The 9,075-nt window shown below is 43.9% G+C and overlaps 1 protein-coding gene across 1 annotated transcript in view; it reads right to left on the bottom strand.

Moving 5' to 3' along the window:
- The window catches only part of KDM5B (lysine (K)-specific demethylase 5B), an 81,830-nt gene extending 72,761 nt beyond the window's left edge, over nucleotides 1–9,069 (bottom strand). The window contains exon 1 of the mRNA XM_011931773.1: nucleotides 8,541–9,069. The gene's annotated coding sequence lies outside the window, so the exon portion shown is untranslated. The remainder of the gene's footprint in view (nucleotides 1–8,540) is intronic.
- Between the last annotated feature and the right edge of the window lie 6 nt (nucleotides 9,070–9,075).

Here is a 9,075-nt window from a genome sequence, read left to right on the forward strand (position 1 = left end):
CTGGCATCAAGACAAGTGGGCTCTTGGCCGGGCACAGTGGCTCATGCCTATAATCCCAGCACTTTGGGAGGTGGAGGAGGGCGGATCACCTGAGGTCGGGAGTTCAAGACCAGCCTGACCAACATGGAGAAACCTCATCTCTACTAAAAATACAAAATTAGCCAGGCGTGGTGGCACATGCCTGTAATCCCAGCTACTAGGGAGGCTGAGGCAGGAGAATTATTTGAATCTGGGAGGCAGAGGTTGCAATGAGCCGAGATCACGCCACACTGCACTCCACACTGGGCAACAAGTGCGAAACTCCATCTCAAAAAAAAAAGTAATTTAAAAAAAAGAAAAATCTGTGACAAATAAAAATATATATACACACAGTCCCCTTGATAAACCTCATTTTTATCCCTGCAAAATAATAGTTAAATTTCACAGCATTTTACAAGAGATTACCATGTGAAATGAAATCAACAAGTTCTAAAAGGTCATTATGTGACCTGCCTGGTGGCATCTCCTATCTGAGAAATAAAGTTATTATTTCAGGGAAGCAGGGAGAAGTCTTCAGATTTTAAGGGATATTAATAGAAAATATTTTCCAATGACCTAATTTTTAAATTGAACCTAATAATCTAACAAGAAATTCATTAGACTCTTCAAATTCTCATTTCCCTAAAACGTCTTTTCCAGAAAGGGACTTTTGTTTTGTTTTTGTTTTTTGAGACGGAGTCTCGCTCTGTCACCAGGCTGGAGTGCAGTGGCGCGATACTGACTCACTGCATCCTCCACCTCCTGGGTTCAAGTGACTCTCCTGCCTCAGCCTCCCAAGTAACTTAGGACTACAGGCGCGCACCACCACGCCCAGATAATTTTTGTACTTTTAGTAGAGACAGGGTTTCACCATGTTGGCCAGGATGGTCTCAATCTCTTGACCTCATGATCTGCCCACTCAGTCTCCCAAAGTGCTGAGATTACAGGCGTGAGCCACCACGTCCAGCCATTTTGTTTTGTTTGTTTTTGAAACAAAGTCTTGCTCTGTTGCCCAGGCTGGAGTGCAGCGGCGTGATCAGGGCTCACCGCAACCTGGAACTTCTGAGTTCAAGCCATCCTCCCACCTCAGCCTCCTGAGTAACTGGGACTACAGGTGCACGGCACCATTCCCAGGTAATTTTTCATCTTTTGTAGAGATAGGGTCTCACCGTGCTTCCCAGGCTGATCTCAAACTCCTGACCTCAAGTGATCCTCCTGCCTGGAGCCTCCCAAAGTACTGGGATTACAAGTGAGAGCCACCATGCCTGGCTAGAACGTCATTCTATTTCTACTACTGATTCTACATCATTCTACTACTGATGTCAGCTCTGTTTTGTCAGGCAAAATACCCACTCTGACCAGAAGGCCCCTTCCCAAGAAAGGAAAAGTTGAGATAAAGTCTGGCCAATATGAAAATGAACAGATAAAGAAGAAGTGATGTTAGCAGAGACAACCTTCACCCACCAACCAACTCCCACACCTCCATGTGCCAATAGACCTGCAGCTGGTCAAGTTACTTGACATGTCCCAACAAATGTGTAACAAAGCAACAAAGCCATTGACTAAAACTGAGAAATACGGCCGGGCGCAGTGGCTCAAGCCTGTAATCCCAGCACTTTGGGAGGCCGAGACGGGCGGATCACGAGGTCAGGAGATCGAGACCATCCTGGCTAACATGGTGAAACCCTGTCTCTACTAAAAATACAAAAAACTAGCCGGGCGAGGTGGGGGGCGCCTGTAGTCCCAGCTACTCGGGAGGCTGAGGCAGGAGAACGGCGTAAACCCGGGAGGCGGAGCTTGCAGTGAGCTGAGATCCGGCCACCGCACTCCAGCCCGGGTGACAGAGCAAGACTCCGCCTCAAAAAAAAAAAAAAAAAACTGAGAAATACTATCCCCAACCTAATTGGGCAAAATGACCATCACTGACTGAAGGCTAGAAAGCTCACTCCTAATTGCCCAATGTCACTTATAACCTGAATAGGACAAAAGCTAAGCCAAGTTGTTCTTTACAAATGAAGATCCATAGTCTTCTTTCAACTCCAATGCTGCTACTCCACTTTCAGCTCTTCTATCCAGGAAAATAGCTAAAGTAACTATTCTTTACACTTTTGTGTATGCTCAACATTTTCATAATGTTTTAATTTACTCCCTGTAAGTGATGGGTCTAGCAGAACAAAATGATTAGTTTTTATATCCGAAAGAAAGCTTAAATGCTTAAAAAAAAGAAGCAGTAGCACACATGGGATGACTCTAAGGCCATGTGTAAAGATATATGCTGATGGTACTTTAAGAAGGATGGTCTACAGTTAAAGGTTTGAGTGTCTTAAATCATGGTGTGGGGAAGAGGACTTAAAAGAATGCATTCAGTCAAATTCTGCATCTTTGTTCCAAACATCCTACAATTATGGAACTGAAATGCCTCACTGTCCCAGAAACATCTTTTTTTCATTAATCTGGTTTATAAACTTGGTTGTAAAAAGCAAATTCACTAAAGAATTCATCTAATAATAATAGAAAAAGAAACATTTCTGGACGAATTTGTGGAGGTATACAATTTAATTTTTCATTTAATTTTTTTTTTTTTTTGAGACGGAGTCTCACACTGTCACCCAGGCTGGAGTGCTGTGACCGGATGTCAGCTCACTGCAAGCTCCACCTCCCGGATTCATTCCATTCTCCTGCCTCAGCCTCCCAGGTAGCTGGGACTACAGGTGCCCGCCACCTCGCCCGGCTAGTTTTTTTTTGTAGCTTTTAGTAGGGACTGGGTTTCACCGTGTTAGCCAGAATGTTAGCCAGAATGGTCTCGATCTCCTGACCTCGTGACCCGCCCGTCTCGGCCTCCCAAAGTGCTGGGATCACAGGCTTGAGCCACCGCGCCCAGCCTAATTTTTATTTAAAATTAAATTTTCATTTAATTTCCCTCTTTAATCCCATGCAAGGACACAGCAGTTAATAAATATTTAAGAAATACTCCTCAATTGCATACAATTCTTATGTCTAAAACAAGTTTCTCACAATCTGGATTTTATAAATCCAGTTATTAGTATCTCAAACTTTAAATAATCAAAAGTCAATGGCAGCAGCCCAAGATTATGGCTTTCCCAAGGTATCATCAACTCACCCACCCACTCACCCCAAAGGGACTTGTCGGTATGCCTCTGTTGAGTCCCCTTCAAGAGACCCAAACTGAAATTTGAGAATGTGTAGCCCTCCAGTTCCCAACCTTCATTCCATCTTTTTTTTTTTTTTTTTGAGGCTGGCAATGATCTGTACTATAATAGCTATATTAGAGAATACCTAATTCTCTTAGAGGAAAAAAAAATTGCACAACAATCTCAACACAAATGAAGCTGAGAGGACTGTCCAAGGATGAAAGCAAGGTACTCCTAGGTTAGTAGTTTTTCAAACCTATAGATGACATTTGGAAAGAAGTATATGCATAAGGCTTCAAAAACCCTGAACACCAGAGACCTAATTAGCACTTTCATTTTAGGGGCAAGGGCTTTCCCTTATCCTTTTCTATAACCCAACCTTAATGGGGTTCAATTAAGGCAACAATGAAAGGTTACAAAAGTCTACAAAAAGGTCCCATTACAGCATTTAAACAGGGTTCGATTTTTTTAAATCGAATAGTTTACACCTTTTTTTGTTGTTGTTTTGGTTTTTTTTTGTTTGTTTTCTTTTCTGAGCCTGTCGCCCAGGTTGGAGTGCAATGGAGTGATCTCGGCTCACTGGAACCTCTGCCTCCCAGATTCAAGCGATTCTCCTGCCTCAGCCTCCCGAGTAGCTGGAATTGCAGGCACCCACCACCATGCCCAGCTAATTTTTGTATTTTTAGTAGAGACAGAGTTTCGCTATGTTGGCCAGGTTGGTCTCAAACTCCTGACCTCAAGCGATACGCCCACCTAGCTCCCAAAAGTGCTGGGATTACAGACATGAGCCACTACGCCCAGCCCCGTATTTCTTTATCTAAGAGAAAATTCCTCCACTGGCTGATTTCTACCCACTTATAAATGTAAACCAATAAACACATTTTTCACTCATCTATCAACCTGACATACTCTAAAACTCTAAGTCTAGGCCAACAGGTCATAAAGAAAATTACCCTAGAAACAGAGAAAGAATAAAATTAAGGGTTAATAATTTTCTTTTAACTTTTATTATCAGTGTCTCAACAAAATAATTCAGGCCAGGTGCACTGGCTCATGCCTGTAATCCCAGCACTTTGGGAGACCAAAGCGGGAGAACTGCTTGAAGCCAGGAGTTCAAGACAAGCCTGGGCAACATACTGAGAAACCCCATCCCTACAATTTACTAGAGGCTGAGGAGGGAGGAGCACTTGGGCCCGAGAGGTGGAAGCTGCAGTGAGCCTTGATTGCAACACTGCATGCCAGCCTGGGTGACAGAGTGAGATTTAAAAAAAAAAAAAGGAAATTTCAAGCCCTGGCTTAATAGAGAAGTATATTAATGCTTTTCAAAGGTAATTCTCTATCCATTTCACTCTTTTAAAAGTTTAGATTGCATGTTTAAAACCATACCCTATAATCATAGGAAGGGAAGGAAATTTTTCCAGTGGGGGTGGGGACTCAAATCTTTAGCTGACTCATATTTGCAATATCATTCACATTACATTCTTAAATTCTACAAGTTTTGTTTATTAGTTCACTACGAATTACAACTGGGTAGATATGTTTGTGGTTACTAATGTGCCCAATTTACCACTGACAAAGTCAAATTTAGCTAAACACCCATTCAATAACTACAACAAATGAAGTTTGGTTTTGCTTTAAGGTAGACATCTGTGGCCTGGGTACAGTGGCTCACTCCTGTAATCCCACACTTTGGGAGGCCAAGGTGGGTAGATCAACTGAGGTCAGGAGTTCAAGACCAGCCTGACCAACAGGGTGAAACTCCATCTCTACTAAAAACACAAAATTAGATGGGCGTGGTGGCGCACGCCTATAATCCTAGCTCTCAGGAGGCTGAAGTAGGAGAACCGCTTGAACCCGGGAAGTGGATGTTGCGCCACAGCACTCCAGCCTGGGCGACAGGAGTAAAACTCCATCTCAAAAAAAAAAAGGTAGACATTTGTGGCCTGGAACTGTAAGACTCAATCCAACCTCCTATCAAGTTTTTATCCTGGGCATTATAGTCCTAAATTTGTCTTTAAAAGTAGTTACAAGTGAGTTCAGGGTTTCTTTTGAGGGCGATGAAAATGTTCTACAATTGATTGTGGTGATGGTTGTACAACTCTGTGAAAATATCAAAAACCACTGAATTGTACATCATAAATGGGTGAACTCTATGGTCTATTTCAATAAAAGGGTTATTTGTTTTAAGTAGTTACAAGTTGTTCCCTTGCTCAAGGATGTTTCCACTGATAAGCCTCTTCTCCAAACGTTGAAGGCTTAAAGTAGCCAAAGATACCACAAGTAGGGAAAGATTTCATGACACCAAAGAAATAGGGAAAACCCAGAGAGGGTTAGGCCTAAGTTAATCAAACTCCAAATTAGGGAGAATGATACGCTGGAAAGGGAGTAAATGAGCTCCATATCATTAACACTTCTACCATACAAAGTGTGTAAGTTCCTCCCTCTTCTCTAGGAGTGGAACCAATAGGCTCACTCAATAAAAGCTGCTGACTGTGGCCGGGCGCGGTGGCTCACGCCTGTAATCCCAGCACTTTGGGAGGCCAAGACGGGTGGATCACGAGGTCAGGAGATCGGGACCATCCTGGCTAACACGGTGAAACCCCGTCTCTACTAAAAAATACAAAAAATGAGCCGGGCATAGTGGCGGGCACCATAGTCCCAGCTCCTCGAGAGGCTGAGGCAGAAGGGCGTGAACCCGGAAGGCGGAGCTTGCAGTGAGCCGAGATCGCGCCACTGCACTCCAGCTTGCGCCACAGAGCAAGACTCCGTCCCAAAAAAACAAAAAAAAAAAAAAGATGCTGACTGTATTAAAACATTTAAGGGCAGTTTTACACCTGGCTATAAAGATGAAGGAATCAAACTAGTAACCACAAGGAGTTAAAGCTGAAACAAATTTTGTCTCTTGTGCCCTTAGGTTTGATTTAAACTTTCTCTGGACACAAAGAAGAAATTTGTGGAATCTAGGCCGGGCACAGTGACTCACACCTGTAATCCCAGCACTTTGGGAGACCGAGGCGGGTGGATCACCTGAGGTCAGGAGTTCAAGACCAGCCTGACTAACATGGAGAAACCCTGTCTCTACTAAACATACAAAATTAGCCGGGCGTGGTGGCGCATGCCTGTAATCCCAGCTACTCAGGAAGGCTGAGGCAAGAGAATCACTTGAACCCAGGAGGGAAAAGTTACAGTGAGCCGAGATCTCACCATTGCACTCCAGGCCTGGGCAACAAGAGCAAAACTCCATCTCAAAAAAACGAGAAAGAAAAAGAAAAGAAACTTGTGGAATCTATCTATGGCCAAATGTGAGACATCTGAAAGCAAGAAAATAAGTTACTAAAGCCCTAACTATATTCCTATCAAAATTTGGGAGACAAAAAAGTATTTACTGAACAGCCAACTACTTTTCTGCCTAATAGTTACACCCTTAAAATTATTCATCTCCAAATACCACAAAGTGATATGGAAAAATATCATTTGTCCTTAAACAGACATCTAAGTACAGTATCAAGGAGGAAATTAAAATTTGCATTTTAAAGGTGACAAAACCAGAAACCAGATTAATTGTAAATTTAAGGTCTTGGCCCAGAAAACAAACCTGGTTATCCTACGTAGTTGATATAATTTGAAACAAAGGTTTCTGTTAATCTTCAGACTCTGAATTGAAGTATAATCTTCTTGACTTAATTACGTTTTCTCACATTTATCTTACTATATTTTCAAATTTCTGAGAACCCCTAAGCTGCCATATACAAAATAATCTAAGCACTCTAAGTTTTCAGAAGCCAAGCAGTTTTGGGAGTCTCACTGAGAAAGCAGCTATAAATTGAAGCTACATTAAGTACCATTGGTAAAGATACAAAGGTAAGAACAAAAGGAGACAGAAATGTTTTATACTTCTCCTTACCTTCTAACAAGTAAAATACCAATAGTCCCAGTTCCCCTTCTAATATAACCATTTGTGTTCCAAAAACTCAGTGAACAAAAATCATCCAGAAATACAGACATTACATATATGACCATGGAAAATATTTCACACCTCTTGAAGGGTTTTTTTGTTGCTACATATCAACTATATGAAACCACTTGTTCACAGTTAGCTTTCCTAAAAACAAAACAGTTTCTAAAACAAAGACTGTTTACATCTCTTAAGCAGCCTTTGTTCCAACAAGACCCCTCTTCAAGAGCTACAACTTCTGGAAAGATTTCCCTTTTTGTGGTTATATCAACAACAAATACTCTCAAACTCTTTCCATTTGGCATAGGAGTTTGTTAAACAAAGGAGGAAGCAAACCCCCTCCACACAAAGGAGGTCTCCAAAACAGCACTGGTTATATTTGTGGATTATTGGTGCCTCTTTAACCCCTTTACTCAGGCTGTACTATGTAGTACTCTCAATACAAAATGGTGGCCATCATGTCTGTCTGACATTCACAGAGGGGGGAAAAGGCAATTCAATCACACATTTTGCAAAGATTACCATTAATATTCTAGCCAAGATGAGGAAATGGGTAGCCAAGCCTAACCAGAGCAACACTATCTTTTCAGGAAAAGGGCCCTCTAAAAGGCAAAGAACAAGAAAGCAAGATAAAGGATTTACCCCAGCCCTGGTATACCACAATAACAACATGGAGGACACCTCCCAGGAACCTGGCTCCCCACATTTTGGTTACTAACAACTTAGTCAAGTTACCCAATTTCTGAATAAAATCCCATTAATGCAAATGTGCGATATTCATATTCACCCCTTCTAGCATGTGACATAAAGCCACATTACTACAGTGTGAAACATGACCTATTATTCAAGAATTAAAACCTTGGCTCTAACCAGCCCTGTTATAACTTCTGCAGGCCTCTTTGCACTAAGAGAAACGTACTTCCCTTAAGCAGCAAGAATCAACCTTGCCCACTTCGCTGTAAGAAATGGATCTATTTTCAAACATTTCCCTCATATTCGCTGGCCAGTTATTTTCTGAAGCATATAGTTCATCTCCCTTTTCAAACTTGCTTAAGAAAAACTAAAGTAGGTGTCCATGTTTTAATTTGGGGCGGGGAAGAGTTAGGATAAGAAGCCTTATTTTCAAGGACCTCCCTGAAAACAGCTTTCCAAAAAACATAATGATTACAAACAGAATCCCTACAACTCAAAATGGCATTACAAAGAGCAAGCTTAAGGGAGAAAGGGGTGGGAAGGGGTCTTCCTCCACTTAGGAGTGGGGGTGGCGGGAGAAAGTGGAGAGAAGATTCTTAAACAGTAGGAAAGGCAGTTAAACCCCCTTCCCAACGGTCCCAGCCCGTCCAACCGCCGCTTAGGCCAACTCGGACTCAGACCCTCCCGAAAGGTGGGCAAAAACCAGGGGTGTAGGAGCGCACCCAGTTCCGGCCACGGGGAGAGGAGTTGGCCGGGCTCTCCTCAGCGAACGTTGGAGCCGTTGGGGATGGTTTCAGCAACACCCACCCCTCACTCACTGCCCCCAGGCCCGAGACGCTGTAGACAGGGCTGGAAGGGCTGCAAGGGCTGCGGTGGGTGACTGCCTTTGAGCGCCCAGAGGCTGAGGGCCGGGGGAAACGAGCACGAAATCTTCGGAGGTCTCTTCGTCTGACATTCCCCTACAAACACGGCCTCGCCCCGACCCCATCCCCAACAGCACAGCCCAGGCCTCCCCGGGGAGCCGAGCGGCTGAGCCAGAAAAGGCCGGGTGTGTGAGCCTTCGGGAGCGCGGGCGGGCATGGGGCCCACCACCGCCTGTCCTGCCCCCGCCGCCCCAAAAGTGTCCCCCCAGACACTAACGCCCCCCACAACACATCCGCTCCGGGGCCGGACCTGCGGCTCCTCCCCGCCCCCAGCCAGCGCTGGCCGCCCCCTTCTTGACCCCGGCCCGGGGGACACCTGGAGGCCCGGGGACCA

Source organism: Colobus angolensis, unplaced genomic scaffold, assembly GCF_000951035.1.
Source record: "Colobus angolensis palliatus isolate OR3802 unplaced genomic scaffold, Cang.pa_1.0 Scaffold91, whole genome shotgun sequence".
Taxonomy (NCBI): domain Eukaryota; kingdom Metazoa; phylum Chordata; class Mammalia; order Primates; family Cercopithecidae; genus Colobus; species Colobus angolensis.